Raw genomic sequence first — 19,747 nt, 5'->3', positions numbered from 1 at the left:
CTTTAGCACAGGTTCATGTGCTATTTCACAGACCTTGTAAACTGATTCCTTTTCTTGCACCTTCCCCTTTTTGTTCCCTTATCCATCAAGTTTTGGCTACAGATACCTCATGTAGTTATCTACTTCATTATATCTTATTAGTACCTCATTAAAATTAGTAGAACCATACCGAGATTCCCCTCCTGGACAGCTGAGTTTTCACTGTCCGCTTCCTCTAATGGACATTTGATTGTACTCCTGTTCTGCAATCCAACATTACGACCTATTTCTACCTGATTATTTGGTAAGGCCATTATGGCTGGCCACTCTTCTTGTTTATAATACAGTTCTTGGTTTTCTGGTTCAGCTGGCTCACTGGTGATTCTTCCTATCTACCATTCTCCATCACATAGTTAACAATAAATATCTATTATCACACATATACATAATAAAAACAAACAAAACCTTGAGATCAACACACTCATATACATCAATCTGCTACTGAACCAATAGGAGTTTGCTCCTTGGTGAGTCAGAAAAGGCACCAGGTTGAATTGTTGCACAAAGAAAACTTTTATTTGCAACAAATAAGTGGGGCACCTGGGTGACTCGATTAAGTGTCTGACTCTTGATGTTAGCTCAGTTCTTGATCTCAGGGTCATGAGTTTAAGCCCCATGTTGGGCTCCATGCTGGGTGAAAAAAAAAAATTAACTTGCAGCAAATAAGGAGGTTATGGGGAATGGCTTCCAAAACCAAGAATGCTGAGAGAGAGGGTGAATGGGTTCCTTTTGTTTAGGGTTAGAATGAATATTTAGATAGGGAAGACTTCTCATCTTACGTAGAGGCAGGCATAAGGTTGCACTTTAAAGAAAAATGCCTATATATATACATTGTATGTTATGTAAATGAGGCTGAGGCTCCTCTTTGGGTGGAGATTTTAGTATAACAAATAAAGGTAGTTGTTGGTCATTCCAGGGATCACTCCATGGTCCATCTGTGCAGGGTGAGTGGGGTTGGGGGGTTTAGCTCAAAAGGTCTGGTTGGTCTGGACCAGCGGGAGGTCTTGACAGGGCAGTCATCATCACCCAGGGGTGGTTTTGAGTGTCATTTGCCTGAGTAAAGAAGTAAGCCAGAAAGAAGAGCTTAAGGGAAAATGTAAGACAAAGGTTAGTGAGTACAAGCAGGTGGGCAGCAAATGTCAGGTCTTGAGGTCTAGCTGGTGACAAGTCCAGTCAAACATCAACAGCAATTTTTTATTTTATTTTATTTTATTTTATTTTATTTTATTTTATTTTATTATTATTTTTAAAGATTTTATTTATTTATTTGAGAGAAAGAATGAGATAGAGAGAGAGAGCATGAGAGTGGGGAGGGTCTGAGGGAGAAGCAGACTCACTGCTGAGCAGGGATCCCGATGCAGGACTCAACCCCAGGACTCCAGGATCATGACCTGAGCCGAAGGCAGTTGCTCAACCAACTGAGCCACCCAGTGCCCATTAACAGCAATTTTAAAACATGTATTAAATTTACTCTTCTTTTGCATGCAACAAACTTACTTTACATTTATGTAGTTTTCCCCTATTTGGAATATGTTTATGAACTGAGTTTGTTTCAATTGATCAGCATTCCTCAATCTAAGCACTACTGAGATTTTAAATTGTAAATTCTTTTTTTTGTGGGGAGTTGTTCCATGTATTGTGGGATGCTTAGCAGCACCCCTGCTTCTACCCCTTAGATGCCAGAAGCACTTCCCCCAGTTGTGACAACCAAGAATGTCTTCAGACAATTCAAATATCTCCTAGGGAACAAAACTGTCTCTGGTTAAGAACCATTGTAATCAACTATCATTTTTCTTTTTTTTTTTTTTTTCTGATCCTCAGTATATCAGAACATGGCCAATAGTAGCCCTTCTATTTGGCTCCATTGTTCTTTTAGCACCACCATGGGCATTTTTGAAATACCTGCTTCTGGAAACAAGAAGATATCTTATCTTCATATGTCCCTGCCCTTTTCTTTAGTGAGTCCCAGATCTGAACATTAAAGTACAAATCACATTTGGGAGTAAACAGGTTGAATGTACTGCCAGTAAGGCCAGTGGGATGGCCAAGCTGAAAAATATAGTGAAAGTCATAAGTCCATAATGATGTTTAGAAAATAAGCCTGAAAATTAATAAAACTTTAGTGTTTTATTTTGCCATAAAATTTTTAAATTTACCTTTTTTCTACATACCTAGTTATATTTACCCCCCTTTCACCATCATCATTTTGCCATCCTTCCTGGTTTGCCTCTATTGTTAGTCACCAGGCAGATAACAAGAAAAATTAGTTAACATAAAATATTACCAGGTGACCTACCATCTCATAACTGTGAAGCACATCATGAGTGGAGCTATGGTTCTGTATTTTAGGAAGACAGGTGGTTATAAAACAAGCTTCTGTATTTTAAAAATTTTTAAATGTTGCCCATCTATCAACCAGGTTTACTTCTGAATTACAAATAATTTGAAGGCAAGTGATTTTACTAATGTACACTCCTATTAGCAGTTTATGAAGTTCTCCATTGCTTCACATCCTCTCTGCACTTAAATCGTAGGTCAATGAGGGAAAAATAGAAAACTTTATAATTTTGTCTTCCAACCCATGAGCATGGAATATTTGTTCATTTATTTAAGTCTCTCTTAATTTCTCTCAGAAATGCTTTGTTTTCCATGTAGAGATCTTGTATATCTTCCATGAGGTTTATTTTTTGACATTTAATACTTTTGAGGCTTTTGTGAATTTTTTAAAATTACACTTAATTTATAAAATTATATTTAATGTTTGTTCCTCTTACATAGAAATAAGACTTTTGTATTATAAGATGATAACCAGCAAATTTGTTGAACTTAATTGTAATGATTTATATGGACTTTATTTTTTATTTTCTTGAAGACAAGAATATTAGTGAATCATTAGAGCTTCATTTTTTGTTTCTAATTCTTACATTTTTATTTCTTTTTCTTGCAATATCATACCAGCCAGGGTCTTCAAAGTGTTATGGGACAGAAATAGTGACAGCGGGTATCCTTTTCTGATTGCAGATAGAAAGTGAATTTACCTTCTGTTTCTAGTTTACAAAACATTTTTATCAGGAATGAATGCCAGAGGTCAGGTTAATACCCTTTTCTTCAAGAAATCTTTTTTCAACTCCATAATTCTTTTTTCTTTCCCTCATTATAACTTTGTCAGAAATTTCTATCTTATTCTCGTGTTTAAAGTGTGTAAGTCCTCTCTTACTGTTAAACAGCCAAGGGTTTTTACTGTAGAAATCATGTATTATTTTTAAAAAATAAGCACATTCTTAGCAGAATGTGAAATGTGTAGCAGAAATCCACTAATTAGATAAGACTCCCCAAGATAACTTTTAATATATTTTGTGTTAATGACTGAAATTCTGTACAGTATTTATTTTAGATTTTCCCCATTTTAAACTAATGCAAGCAATATAAACATAGCTATGATTCCATACTACTTGGCATAATAATATATGCCTATTTTTTTCTTTCATATTATTGGTATCAGGGTAGCAATTGCAATTTTATAAAACATGTTTTGCCAAATTGAAGCATATATTATTGTCAGAATCAAAGTTTGGGGATAGATTCAGACTTGTTTGATAAACCCTGGGTCCTTTAAAGAAGCCAAAGAGAGACCATGGGATTCCTGTTTTGTTAAAACACTGGGAGACAAGCAGAGGTCTGAGCAGATGGGGGAAGGATGAGTAGCAAGGCCTATGCTGTAAAGGACTTAATGGCTCCTGATATAAGAATATGAAGTAGAGTTTAACCTTAGTCCCCGAATCTATGTCTTTCAAGCCCCAATTACCAAAATGCTCTTGAGAGTCTTTACTTTGAGCAGATGGTTGTGTAACATAAGATGAATTGAGTCGTTAGGATCTCTGCAGCTCCATTTTGGTAACTCCTAAATAGTTTTGAGAAGCAGAACAAATTTATCTTTAGGTCAGAGAGAGAGAAATTTATTGGAATTTAGCATTTCAAATGAGATCTATACATGTGCATGCAGCAACCACAGGCAGCTACATCTCCTGGCAGCCTAGCAACCACGAGCAGAGAAGAGAAGAAAAGCCCATTCACATTCAGACACCAGCTATGACTATAGCTATTAAGACTCTCCTTTCTGTCATACTGAACTGCAGGGAATGACAGGAATGTTCATCAAAGGAAAACCGGGCTCCATGCTCCTTGAGGAGGTGGCTAAGAATATTGCATTCTGAAGCACTTTTAAAGAGACCTGTACACCACTGAGGAACATTCAGTTATTCCTATTCCGCTCGATGGAATTTATTCATCATTATTACATCATTTGATTCTCTCCACTAACTCGAGAAGCAGGCAGGGATACAGAACGTTACTCCCATTTTACCGGTGAGGAAATAAGCCAGACAGTTAGCTTTCTATAGGTAATACAGCTAGTAAATTATATATCGTGACTGAGAATCTAAGTTTTGATTCTTAAGGTAGTGTTTTGTTTTGTTTTGTTTCCCATTATTTAAAAAGTCTGTGATCTTGGAGAAGTTACTTAGCAACTCTATGCCTCAATTCCTGTTTGGTATAATGGGCGTTATACTAATACTTATAAACCCTTAGATGGTGAAAAAAATCAAATGAGATTTTATGTGTGTATGTGTGTGTGTGTGTGAGTGTATGATGCTTAGCACAGTGCTTAACTTGCAATCAATTAGCAATAATCATCATAGTAAGACTATGTAATAAACAGATTCATTTAGAGCACATAGAAAAATGTCTTTGCTTAAGTTATGTGGCCTAATAATAGCTGACATTTATTGAGTGTTTAACAAATGTCAGGGATTTTTCTCAGAGCTTTAAAATAATCAATTAACTCTTTTGTTGTTGTTGTTAGAACAAACCTTGAAGTTAGTACTATTTAATATTCACAGTACAGTTGAGGAAATGAGGTAGGGAGTAGCTCATCCAAGGTAGCTTGCCCAAGATTGGTGGTCCAGCTGGCAGTCAAACTTAGGTGAGCTAGTCAAAGCCTGTGCACTTGACCAGTTCTGTCTCTTCCTGTTTGGTATGAACATGTATACATCACTTTCTACTAACGTATGCAGCTTAAAATGGATAATCATATTTGTTTATATTTTCATCTATGGACTGTAGCTCTAAGAGTTATTTATGTATATTTTAGATATAAATGTTGAAAATTCCATGGACCATAATTTATGTTTCAGAGCTATAAATCTTGAAAATTTATGGACCAGCATGATGTTCAAGACTTCCTCTTAACTTATAATCAAGGATTAACATCTACTTATGTTTCATCATCCTAGTCAAAGATACCCTTAACGTGTGGCAATATATGTAAAATTATTATATCCTTTCATTGTATCATAATACCTAATCATATTCTAGGGCTATGCTTCTCAAGTATACAATACTGTAATCTAGATATTTTTCCACATTAATCAATGTTTTTATAAGCTAAAATTGGATTTAAATGGGCCACAGGAGCACACTGGATTAGGAAAATTACAAAAGGGCAGCTTACAATTTAAGGGCTACTTCCAGAGAATATGTTTTTAAAAAAACGCATGATTATATAGAGTGATGATTAAAATAACAGTTCTATATGGTGCCCATGGAAATAGTTTTCATTGTTTTATGCCTCTTACTTTTTAGAACTAGCTGTTGAAATATGTATTTGCTTTTTTCCCAATCATAAGAATTGCTGAACATTCTAAAAGCACCAGGCCTGAGGCAAAGGCCCACTTTATCTTGGTATAAGAAGAGCTGCATTCCATCTCTTCTTCCTCGAGGAAGCTTGCACAAATCTATCTTCCCTTTGCTTGTCTTATAAAACTCCATAACCTTTTATGAAGTCTAATAGAGGAATTCCATTTCCACTAGTGAAGGAGTATCCATCTATTGCTTGCAGACCAACAGTTTTCCTCTGAAGTAAGCAGAAAAAAAAAAGCCAGATGAGAGTATGGGCATATGATATATAGCTTAGGGAAACACTCCAATTATTCTATAGCTTGTGTACTTTATGTTTTAAATGGTGGTGATGATGATAAGGAAAGGGGTAGGAGAAGGTACAGAAATATATTTAAGATGATCATTGAATTTAGATTGTTTATTAAATAGAAATGTTTAAGAATTGATTTTCTAATGATGCTAAATTTGATTTGGAAGCATTAGGTAATACATAAACTTTGAAAATAGCCTAAGAGTTGTTACTCCTAAAGATTTAAAATTAGATATGAATTATCCATTGTTATATGGTCAATGAATCTATGACAAAGGAGGCAAGAATATACAAGGGACAAAGATAGTCTCTTCAACAAATGGTGATAGGAGAACTGGACAGCTACATGCAAAAGAATACAAACTAGACCACTTTATTGCACCATACACAAAAATAAACATAAAATTGAATAAAAATCCAAATGTGAGACTTGAAGCCATAAAATCCCTAGAAGAAAACAGGCAATAACCTCACTGATATTAGCCAGAAACATTTGTCTAGAAATGTCCACATGTCTAATTATATTTTAAACCAAAGACTATAATGAGAGATGAAGAAGGACAGTATATCATACTTAAAGGGTCTATCCAACAAGATCTAACATTTGTAAATATCTATGCCCCGAAAATGGGAGCAGCCAATTTTATAAGCCAATTAATAACAAAAGCAAAGAAACAGATCGACAACAACAATAATAGTAGAGGACTTTAACACCCCCCTCACTGAAATGGACAGATCATCTAAGCAAAAGATTCACAAGGAAATAAAGACTTTAAATGACACACTGGACCAAATGGACTTCACAGATATAGTCAGAACATTCCATCCCAAAGCAACAGAATACACATTCTTCTCTAGTACCCATGGAACATTCTCCAGAATTGATCACATCCTAGGTCACAAATCAGGTCTCAACTGGTACCAAAAGATTGGGATCATTCCCTGCATATTTTCAGGGAATGAAAATGTGCTTTGAAACTAGAACTCAATCACAAGAGGAAAGTCAGAAAGAACTCAAATACATGGAGGCTAAAGAGCATCCTACTAAAGAATGAATGGGTCAACCAGGAAATTCAAGAAGAATTAAAAAATTCATGGAAACCAATGAAAATGAAAACACAACTGTTCAAAATCTTTGGGATGCAGGAAAGGCTGTGCTAAGAGGAAAGTATATAGCAGTATAAGCCTTTCTCAAGAAACAAGAAAGGTCTCAAATACACAACCTAAGCCTACACCTAAAGGAGCTGGAGAAAGAACAGCAAATAAAGCCTAAACCCAGCAGGAGAAGAGAAATAATAAAGATCAGAGCAAAAATCAATGAAATAGAAACCAAAAGAGCAGTAGAACAGATCAACAAAACTAGGAGCTGGTTCTTTGAAAGAATTAACAAGATTGATAAACTCCTGGCCAGACTTACCAAAAAGAAAAGAGAAAGAACCCAAATAAATAAAATCATGAATGGGAGAGGAGAGATCACAAACAACACCAAAGAAATACAAAGACTTATAAGAACATATTATGAGCAACTCTATGCCAGCAAATTAGATAATCTGGAAGAAACAGATGCATTCCTAGAGATGTATCAACTACCAAAACTGAACCAGGAAGAAATAGAAAACCTGAACAGACCCATAACCACTAAGGAAATTGAAGCAGTCATCAAAAATCTCCCAACCAACAAAAGCCCAGGGCCAGATGGCTGCCCAGGGGAATTCTACCAAACATTTAAAGGAGAATCAATACCTATTCTTCTGAAACTATTCCAAAAAATAGAAATGGAAGGAAACCTTCCAAACTCACTTTATGAGGCCAGCATTACCTTGATCCCAAAATCAAAGACCCCATCAAAAAGGAGAATTACAGACCAATATCCCTGATGAACATGGATGCAAAAATTCTCACCAAAATCCTAGCCAATAAGATCCAACCGTACATTGAAAGGATTATTCACCACGACCAAGTGGGATTTATCCCTGGGCTGCAAGGTTGGTTCAACATCTGCAGATCAATCAATGTGATATAATACATTAATCAAAGAAAGAACAAGAACCATATGATCCTCTCAGTAGATGCAGAAAAAGCATTTGACAAAGTATATCATCCTTTCTTGATTAAAACTCTTCAGAGTGTAGGGATAGAGGGTACATACCTCAATATCATAAAAGCCATCTATGAAAAACCCACAGCAAATATCATTCTCAATGGGGAAAAACTGAGAGCTTTCCCCCTAAGGTCAGGAACATGGCAGGGATGTCCACTGACACCACTGCTATTCAACAGAGTACCAGAAGTCTTAGCCACAGATATCAGACAACAAAAAGGAATAAAAGGCATCCGAATTGTCAAAGAAGAAGTCAAACTCTCACTCTTTGCAGATGATATGATACTTTATGTGGAAAACCCAAAAGACCTCACCCCAGAACTGCTATAACTCATACAGAAATTCAGTAAAGTGGCAGGATATAAAATCAATGCACAGATATCAGTGGCATTCCTATATGCCAACAACAAGACAGAAGAAAGAGAAATTAAGGAGTCAATCCCATTTACAATTGCACCCCAAACTATAAGATACCTAGGAATAGATCTAACCAAAGAGGCAAAGAATCTGTACTCAGAAAACTATAAAATACTCATGAAAGAAATTGAAGAAGACACAAAGAAATGGAAAAACATTCCATGCTCATGGATTGGAAGAACAAATATTGTGAAGATATCAATGCTACCTAGAGCAATCTACACATTTAAGGCAAGCCCTATCAAAATAACATCTACTTTTTTCAAAGAAATGGAACAAATAATCCTAAAATCTGTATGGAACCAGAAAAGACCCCGTACAGCTGGGGGAATGTTGAAAAAGAAAAGCAAAGCTGGTGGCATCACAATTCTGGACTTCAAGCTGTATTACAAAGCTGTCATCATCAAGACAGTATGGTACTGGTACAAAAACAGACACATAGATCAATGGAACAGAATAGAGAGCCCGGAAATAGACCCTCGACTCTATGGTTAACTAATCTTCAACAAAGCAGGAAAGAATGTTCAGTGGAAAATAGTCTCTTCAACAAATGGTGTGTGGAAAACTGGACAGCCACATGCAGAAGAATGAAACTGGACCATTTCCTGACACCACACATAAAAATAGACTCCAAATGGTTGAAAGACCTAAATGTGAAACAGGAGTCCATCAAAATCCTAAAGGAGAACACAGGCAGCAACCTCTTTGACCTCAGCCACAGCAACTTCTTCCTAGAAACATTGCCAAAGGCAAGGGAAGCAAGGGCAAAAATGAACTATTGGGACTTCATCAAGATCAAAGCATTTGCACAGCAAAGGAAACAGTCAAGAAAACCAAAAGACAACCGACAGAATGGAAGAAGATATTTGCAAATGACTTATCAGATAAAGGGCTGGTATCCAAAATCTATAAAGAACTTATCGAACTCAACACCCAAAGAACAAATGATCCAATCAAGAAATGGGCAGAAGACATGAACAGACATTTTCCCAAAGAAGACATCCAAATGGCCAAGAGACACATGAAAAAGTGCTCAGCATCACTCGGCATCAGGGAAATTCAAATCAAAACCTCAATGAGATACCACCTCACACCAGTCAGAATGGCTAAAATTAACAAGTCAGGAAATGACAGATGTTGGCGAGGATGTGGAGAAAGGGGTACCTGCCTACACTGTGGGTGGGAATGCAAGCTGGTGCAGCCACTCTGGAAAACAGTATGGAGGTTCCTCAAAAAGTTGAAAATAGAGCTACCGTACAACCCAGCAATTGCACCACTGGGTATTTACCCCAAAGATACAAATGTAGGGATCCAAAGGGGTATGTGCACCCCAATGTTTATAGCAGCAATGTCCACAATAGCCAAACTATAAAAAGAGCCAAGGTGTCCATCAATAAATGAATGGATAGAGAAGATGTGATACACACACACACACACACACACACACACACACACACACACACACATTAAAAGGATTGAGATCTTGCCATTTGCAACAACGTGGATGGAACTGGAGGGTATTATGCTGAGCGAAACAAGTCAGTCAGAGAAAGACCTATATCATATGATCTCACTGATATGAGGAATTCTGAAACTCAGGAAACAAACAGGGTTGCTGGAGTGGTGGGGGATGGGAGGGATGGGGTGGCTGGGTGATAGACATTGGGGAGGATATGTGCTATGGTGAATGCTGTGAATTGTGTAAGACTGATGAATCACAGATCTGCACCTCTGAAACAAACAATACATTATATGTTTAAAAAAAAAGATAGTAGGAAGGGAAAAATGAAGTGGGGGGAATCGGAGGGGATACAAACCATGAGAGACTATGGACTCCAGGGAACAAAATGAGGGTTCTAGAGGGGAGGGGAGGGGGGGATGGGTTAGCCGGCTGATGGGTATTAAAGAGGGCATGTACTGAATGGAGCACTGGGTGTTATATGCAAACAATGAATCATGGAACAGTACATCAAAAACTAATGATGTAATGTATGGAGATTAACATAACATAACAAAATAAAATTTAAAAAATAAGTTAAAGACAAAAAAATAAAAAAGATGTTCAACATCCTCATTAGCAGGGAAATGCAAATTCAAGCTACAATGAGATATTAACTTACATCTGTCACAATGGCTAAAATAAAAAAACACAAGAAACAATAGGTGGTGTGGAGGATGTAGAGGAAAAGGGAACTTATTCACTGTTGGTAGGAATACAAACTGGTACAACCACTATGAAAAACAGTATGGAGGTTTCTCAAAAAATAAGAATGGAATTATCATATGACTCAGTAATTCCACACTGAGTATTTACCCAAAGAAAATAAACACTAATTCAAAAAGGTACATGTACCCCTGATGTTTATCACAGCATTATTTACAATAGCCAAGATACAGAAACAACCCTGGTGTCCCTCAATAGAAAAGAAGGTGTGTGTGTGTGTGTGTGTGTGTGTGTGTGTGTGTGTGTGTGTGTGTGTGTGTATAAAGTGGAATATTATTCAGCCATAGAAAAGAATGAGATCTTGTCATTTGCAACAACATGGATGGATCTAGAGGGTATAATGCTAAATAAAATAAGCCAGTCAGAGAAACACAAAATACCATATGATTTCACTTATATGTGGAATTTAAGAAACAAAGCACATGAACAAATTTTAAAAAAGAGAAAAACAAACAAACAAAAAAACCAACAAAAAATGGGCTCTTAAATATAGAGAACAAACTGATGGTTACCAGAGGGGAGATCGGTGAGGGGATGGGGGAAATAGGTGATGGGGATTAAGAGCACCCTTATCACGATGAGCACTGAGTAATGTACAGACTTGTTGAATCAGTATACTGTACACCTGAAACTAATATAATACTGTATGTTAATTGTACTTGAATTAAAAATAAATAAATAAAAACTTTAAAGAACAAAATTTCATATGAATGATGCCTTCATGCCTAACAACCCAGCAAACAGCAATGTCAACTCATTTTATAGGGAAAAGTTATTTTTGTGAATTCAATTAATAGTCAAGGTAGAAGATTCCATGAGTCTAAAATTGGCTGCCAGAGTCATCCTTTTCTACCACATTCTCTATCTGAAACCATTTCTGCATTGTGTGGCCAAAATAAGAGTTGTTTCAGTGATGGGGCAATACACATCTCTGGATGGTTCCTTTCCAGTGAAGTCTCCCTTTTCTGAATTGTCACCAGTGAGGGAAGCTGTTTCCACTCTGCACTTATCACATCTAGATACCCCATTCTTCTATCCCACCTTCCTCCAAGAGAAGGACACCTCTAGACAACGAGGAATTAGTTTCTGTCTATAAAGGATGTACAATGAGGTCAAGATACAAAGTGCATGTGGTATTTTACTATGACATTAGGAAAGACCTGTAACAATGTTGACTTTTATGAGTTCTGTGAGCCTGGAAAACAGTGAAGGGTAAGAAATCCCCCACATTTTGTGTTCTAGAGTACAGCTTACTGTAAAGAACCACTCTTCTTTATATAACTTAGGGAAGACTAATGGATGCCCCTTGTTTACCTATGACATGGCCAGATATAGAGTCTCCAAATTCCTATTCTTTGCCTCATAAATGATTAAATGAACCGTTATCCCCACTGATCCTTTGGAACCAAATGCTTATTAACCAAACTTTGGTCAAACTTACCTCTTTGCGGGAGGTCCCTATCTTTTGGGCTGCCCTCCGCTTGACCCATCACACAGCCCTTCTTCAGAGCCCACCTGAGTATTTACTGACCTCAGTGTAAAGCATTCTTTTTTTTAAAAGATTTTATTTTTAAGTAATCTCTACACTCAACACGGGGCTAGAACTTATCAAGAGTCACATGCTCTATGGACTGAGCCAGCCAGGTTCCCCTAGGGTAAATTCTTTACTCCACCATCCTATTACACAAGTCCTTCTTCCAACTTGCCCACTCCCTGTTTTTTCTAGCCCTTTTCACTTCTGTTTGTATGGGAAATGCCCTTTTTGACTCACCCCTAAGAAGTTTGCTGATCTAAGGTCAGCACTTTCTATTGCAATAGTGTCTTTCCTTACCTTAGAACTATCCTTTTGAATAAAGTCTCTACTAAGTCTGAATTTGTTCTTTAACATTTATTTAATGATTACTTCTTAAAACTGTGGTAAGAGGCCAGCAGTTTATTTATTTTATTTTTTAAAGAAAAAGTCTTAATTTGGTACAACTTAATATAAAGGGCTTTATGAGACCATTTATGGTTTGTTAAATTCCTCATTTTTCAGCCTGGCAGGACTTTTAAAAAGTGAATTAGATGAATGTTTTAATGTACTGCAGTCATTTCCTTAGCTTTTAGCTAATGACCTCATCTGGACAAAGTAGATATTTCCATTTCTTATCAGTAATAATTAGAAATATAACTAGTGTTGTCTCATGCTCCCTGAAAATTCTCTAGGAGACTTCAATGACTTTAAAGGAGATGACTTTGTGGAAATGATTAGCAATGGAATAAAGAAATTTAAAATTAACTGCTTGATTCCATAAGGACATGACTGTTTTTAGAGTTCCTTTAATATATAAATCCCTGTAGAATTACAAACAATGCAGGAAAAATGGCCACTCTGTAGGAAGAAAAGTAGATTTTTCCAATTCAGAATTAAAAACACAACCAAACACCAACAAACAACAAAAAATCCCAGAGCTAACACAACTACATTAAATCCATAGGGGGTAGGTAGTGTAGTGGGTATATGGAACTCAAATGTTATTTTAGCTAATAGTTTTGCTTTCCTATATGTCTAAACCTTTCATCAGACATCCTACATAGACTTAAGCTATACAGTGTAACTTCATCTCCAATCTTTTCCCTGATTGTGAAAGTATAGACAGGAGAGCCATCTTAATGAAATTAACATATCAATCAAGAAATTTTAAGGGACTTGGCTTCTCAGAAAATCGGTTATGCTAATCAGCACAGACTATAAAAGAATATTCTTTTATCATTTTAAAATACTTTAAACTACATTTGGTTATCACATCTATAATTGTGATGGGTCCTATGGCATATATCAGTGCTTCTCACATCAGCTTGATGCCAGGCCTCCTGAATCAGAAACTCTTTTGGTGTGTTCCAATAATCCATATTTTCTACAACCTTCACAGACTGTTCTTCCACACTCAGTGAACCACAGATGGAACATCACAGGATCGATAGAATATTAGAGAGATAAAGAAACATGTAGTCCACCTCCCATAGAATCCGATGTATTGATCTTCTCTCCAAAACAATGCACACAGGAAGCTACACGACATTTTACAGAAAAATTCTGGGACATTCAGAAATGTCTTCAAGACGGAGGCCAACATATAATTTCTTTCTTTCTTTCTTTCTTTCTTTCTTTCTTTCTTTCTTTCTTTCTTTCTTTCTTTCTTTCTTTCTTTCTTTCTTTCTTTCTTTCTTTAAATTCAATTAGCCAACATATAGTACATCATTAGTTTTTGATGTAGTGTTCAATGATTCATTAGTTGCGTGTAACATAGTTTCTTAACGAAAGATTCTTTGTTCCCAAGTTAAAAGCACCTAGTTTACCATATCCAATATTCATTCTATAGATGAGGAAACTAGCTAAGAGTGTTAATATTTTGACTAAGGTCACGTATATGGACTACTTACATTTTCAGTTTTCAATAATGTAAAAGTCAAATTTAACTAGGTTCTAGGCAGTCAGGCAAGGTGATTTTCAAATAATTTATTCTAAGAACATTTTTCTCTAATGTATACATAAAAATCAGAGTCAGTAAATTAAGTTTGTGAATTCAATTTGAGAATGAATTAACTTTTTCCCTAGACATCATTCATACTTATAAAGCTACTTACTACTGACTTTGACGTCATTAACATGAATTCTGCTAGTTACATTCCATTTTAGTCTCCATATGTAATGCATTGACTCATATTGATGAAATGTGTTGGGTGTGGTAAAAATGAAGCTATCATGTTAATTTCAGTTTTCTGGTATTAGAAAGTAAAAATGGAAATTATAATTCCAGGCATTTCTTTATAATCATACTTTTTCTGTCCTATTATCTGCAAATAACTATTCCTCTAATTTTTCTCTCTTTAAGGAATTCATTTTATGAAAAGTATTTGCACTTTAATATATATATTGATAAATATCCTCCTAGTCATGTTCATGAAACTTAGTTCTAAAACTCTTGAAGGAAGAAAACGTAATGACTTGTCTAAATGAGGAGAATGTATGAACGGATATGGAATAACTTTCAAAGGAGGAAGGTCAATGTGGGACCCATCAGTGAATTACAGAAAGCACTAGGTAGTTTCTAAAATTAAGGGAGAAATAGAAAGGGGGAACAGAGAGCGCAAATCAGACAAACATAATACAGAACAAAGTAGACATTTCAATCTTGCACTGCAGTTTCTTCTATCATCATTTGGTTGGGAAATCCTCATATGCCTGCATTTTCCCATAAATTACTTTAAATTATGTTCCAAATTTAAATTATGCTAAATATTGGTAGTAACTGTGTACACCTGTGCTTCACTGTGGGATGTTCCTGCTCTGATGTACTTTATAAGAATTTACAGCTTTAATGAGGCTGTTTATTTGTAATTGGTCCCTATAGGAATCTGCTGCTGCATTTCATCCAGTTTTAGTTATTTTCAGTTTTTCTCTGGAGTATCATTTGAAATAATATCTGATGTTGCTTACAATTCAAAGAAAGATATAAGACATTTTTAAATGACAGATAAATGCCCATACTCCAATCCTGTCTTAAAAATTTCACACTTAGTATTTTCCACACCACTGCTATGTGCCTTAACTGGCCATTTCCAGGACAAAAGAGAGAGCATCAGCTCTAAGTCAAGAACATCTAAATTAGTAACTTTTCTCCTTAACTTCCTTGATATTTGATGTTGGCCACGTCATTTTCTCTGCACCTCAGTTTAGTTATTTGTTAAATGGGAAAAAAGTGAGACCTTCTAACCTCATGTGACTATTGCAAAGGCACAATGAGATGAGATTAACAGAGCTTTGTGTTTAGGAAATGGACATGCATATTCTGAAATCCAAGCACATTTTGGGTTTTCAAAGGTGTTCAATGTTTCTTACCTTTTTCTTGAGGGCACAGAATTTTTGTTCAATCAGATAAAAGCTATGAACTCTGATTTCTTTAGTATTTGTCTTTCTTTTTTGTGTTCGCACTGATGAGCCTAGGTTCTTTCGGGCCAATGACCACATTTTCATCTGTGTGTGTTCTGTTATGGGATGTTCTGTAATGTAGTTCTCTCAATTGGCTGTTTTAATTCTTGATTTCCTCAGCTCTCCCTTTTTAGATAATAATAGTTTTTAATCTTACTGTGGTCTTTGATTTTTGAATTTGTATTCTATTTTTCTTGTCTTTACGTTTTCCACTGATCACTCCCTACTGTTTTCTTCAAAATGAGCTCCTTATTTTGTTTCTTTCTTTTGGTTTGCTACATTTCTTTCTTTCTCTTATTTCTCTTTCATTACCATCAATTTTTCCTCTTTTTTTTCTCATTAATTATGGTTTTCATGAGAGTTACCACGTTGTTGTGCTGTACCACTTGTCATTTGCTCAAATTCAAGGCGGCTGTTGCTTCTACTTTATCTTGAAAGCCACTTTTCTTACATCAGGTAACTCCCTACTTATCTGGGAGTGTCTTCTCTCTGAGCTCCAGTTAGAGGAGTGTTTTTGTAGTTTGAGCATGTGGAAGAATCTCAATTTGGCCTTCTGTTCTTTCCTCTAAGATCCTGGCAAATATCTTCTAACAAGATTTAAGATACCTATTTTTATAAGGACTTATAACTTTGGGCTTCTAATCATTACCATATTTCTGCAAGGAACACTGGAAAATGTCAAAATTTGACACTCTTCTTGCTTCTGCAGAAATCCTGTGTCTTATGTAAATCTTAGTCCACTTCTTTCCAACGTCAGGTATAATCATGGGAATTCTCACAATTGTGCCACTCAGTCACTCATCTTCTTTCTTGTTATTAATTTTCAGAATGATGTCTGTGTGTGTGTGTGTGTGTGTGTGTGTGTGTGTGTGTGTGTGTGTGTGTGTTTGAGCCCAGTATGAAGTTTGGGTCAAGGTACCAGCACTTTATCTTTTCTTTGGAATGAGGTGGTATCATATCCTTCTTGGTTACTACCGTGAATTCCTCTCTTTTATGATTTGTGGTTTTATGCTCATTTTATTAGGCATTTGGGGGCAATAATTCTATGACTTGAGTTGCATCCACCAACTTTCTTACTCTTCAGTATATTTGTTATCCTTTTGTTTATAAACTCAGTGATGACAAGAATGAAATTTGTATTCCTTTTATAACTTTTCTAGTAGAATTCCATGGCTTGCCCTGACCCCACATAAAAAGATCTAGTTATAAAAACAAGGAAAGTTAACATTATTCAATCATTTCATACCTCCTTCTAAGCACCATGGTAGTATATTTCACAAAGGGAGCAATTCTGGTATTGGTGGACATCTGGTAAGGAATACACTTTGGTATCATGAGATATAAACTAGGTGAAAGCTGAATGCAAAGATAAGGAAATGAAAATAATATGTTATCCTTTACAGTTGGGAAAGATGAATTATTAGGACCACATCTCAGATAGAAGGAAAAACTAAGCATTTTCTTTCATTTATTTGTCTGATTTACATGGAGACAAAATAATCTAAGTTAAATATGTAAAAACAAGGCAGACAGTTTAGAAAGAGAGATCTTTTGGCATTTGGTAACGATTTCCACTCCACACTTGATTTACAGTATCATTTAAAGTCAAGTGAGGCAAGCTCTCTAATATTTAAAGTAAATGGTAAAAGAAAATTGTCAATATTCCATCATGGAATGGTAACTAGGTATAGTGCTTATATTTACCCTTCAGATATGATTATACACCTTCACTGCCTTCTTTACAATCTACATCTTCTTTTGCTTTACTAAGAAATGTTGGTTCCATAAGAGAAAAATGTCATTTCTTTGAAACAAAACTTCCATGCAGGTGCTTTTTTTTTTCTTTAAGTGTCAGATTGACAAGTGCTATAAAATAATAAACTTCTCATCTATTATACATTCTCCCCCTTTCTCTGCATAACAGTAGATTGATGTGATGAAGGGAGGGGCTGTTTAATAGATCCAGAGCAGATGTGTATAACATTGTTCTCTGAAGAATGACTATGTAGTTAAGAATAACATTTTACTCTCCAAAAATATGATTGGGGAGGGGCAGTATTTTATCCAGAGGACATTTAAGAAGCAAGAATGATTCTCAAGTGATTTTTTTGTAGTTAGATGAATATTTAATACTCTTTACCAAATCCACTTAATGATAAAATCCCTGTAACATCACTTCATTGTGTGAAATATTTCAACCTTTGATTTTTTTAAAAATACTATAATGCATACACAGAGTGCTGTTCATGTCTGTGGGTGATAGCTGAACATAAAGGCTGTCTCCATGGTTGATGATAATATTTAAGACAGGAAGAAGATTGAAAAAGAAAGAAACATATTTTAACAATACTTTTAAGTGTCCAAATATTGGAGAAAAATGCTTTGGGAGATTTTTTTTCATTATTGTTTTCCAGGTTTCACTCCATTCGCCAGACAATTTCTTACATGCAAACATGAAAACTTTACTAAACTTCCTTTTTCTAAGAGTATTATATATATGTGTGTATATATATATATACACACATATATATAGCTTATTTAATAATCATGGAAATATTTTTCTTTACAATAAAAATAATGTATTTCATTATACTTTTGAGGAGAAGAGGATTTAGGAGAATAATTTTATGGAATGTTGGAAGAAATGGCTCATTAGAAAAGGATAATTCAGTAGTTCTTAGGGTATTTTTCTTGTTCAAGCCTAGAGGCTATTTGAATGTTTATATATTCACGTAAATCAACTATTTTTCTACAGGAGGAAGATGGATGCAGGATGCTTGTCAGTGACGTAAGGGAAACGTCACAGATGTGTTCTTCTCTTCCTACTCCCTTAAGGAAATGGACCGTGAGAATTCGGATACGTAAGATACTATCCCTATATCTCCTTCCTTTTTCCATTTTCTATACAGCTTCAACAGGTGGAGATGTATCTGTCATCTATCATCTATCTATCTATCTATCTATCTATCTATCTATCTATCATCTATCATCTATCATCTATCTGTCTATCCATCTACTTATATGGTAATCTGGAAACTGTTTGTTTAAAGTCTTTGCCTTGATATCAATGTAGTTTGTAAATAGTGCTCAGAGTTTGTTATCAGGAGCATCTTCAGCTTGTTCATTTGCGCATTCTAATATTATTCTAAGTGGACAATTTTCATTATTTGAGTGATCTAGGGTCTCGTGTTTTAGATTATCAACAGAAATTCATTGTGTGAGTAGAGTAAAAATAAAATGAATTCTAATGGCATAGAAATGAGAAAAGTTTGGGAGTTGAAGGTAGTACAAATAAGAAAGCTATATATTCTGGAAAAATTAATTTCTAATTTATATTCTATCATATATAGCTGAGACCATCCCGTTCAATCTTTTAAAACTTTATCCTCCTCTGTTCTTTAATTGTTAATAACATACAAAACACTTATTATGTGCCAGGCACTGTTCTAAGTAGTTTACAATTGGTACCTCACATAATCCTTATAGCAATCAGATGATATAGACATTATTATTGCTATCCAAATACAGTGAAGACACCTAGGCAGAGAGAAGTTAAATTTTTGCTTGGAAAGTACGGATACATCCATAAAGTGGAGGCTGACATCCAGGCTTGTATGCACATAGTTTATGAAGGAACCAACATTTCAAAGCAAGAATAAAGAATGAGAAGAAAGAAACAAGAAGAGGAAAAGCCAAAATAAAAGTCAATTACTGAAGACGAACCATGAGAGACGATAGACTCTGAAAAACAAACTGAGCGTTCTAGAGGGGAGGGGGTGGGGGGAATGGGTTAGCCTGGTGATGGGTATTAAAGAGGGCACATTCTGTGTGGAGCACTGGGTGTTATAGGAAAACATGAATCATGGAACACTACATCAAAAACTGATGATGTAATGTGTGGTGATTAACATAACAATAAAAAATAAAAAGTCAATTACTGAATGGTGATCACTGAGGGCTTTGGACACTTGACTCTACCAGGACCCTCTGAAGAGCTGTATAATTGTG

The 19,747-nt window shown here is 35.6% G+C and overlaps 1 long non-coding RNA gene across 2 annotated transcripts in view; it reads left to right on the top strand.

Moving 5' to 3' along the window:
- The first annotated feature begins 4,359 nt into the window (after positions 1 to 4,359).
- The window catches only part of LOC113925212, a 41,211-nt gene continuing 25,823 nt past the window's right edge, over positions 4,360 to 19,747 (top strand). For both annotated transcript variants that reach the window (XR_004819916.1, XR_004819917.1), the window contains exons 1-2: positions 4,360 to 4,404; positions 18,495 to 18,600. This is a non-coding gene — a long non-coding RNA (uncharacterized LOC113925212). The remainder of the gene's footprint in view (positions 4,405 to 18,494; positions 18,601 to 19,747) is intronic.

The sequence above is a fragment of the Zalophus californianus genome, chromosome 2, assembly GCF_009762305.2.
Source record: "Zalophus californianus isolate mZalCal1 chromosome 2, mZalCal1.pri.v2, whole genome shotgun sequence".
NCBI classification, from domain to species: domain Eukaryota; kingdom Metazoa; phylum Chordata; class Mammalia; order Carnivora; family Otariidae; genus Zalophus; species Zalophus californianus.
The sequence above is the reverse complement of the archived record's forward strand: the minus strand, read 5'-3'. Positions and strand labels throughout refer to the sequence as shown.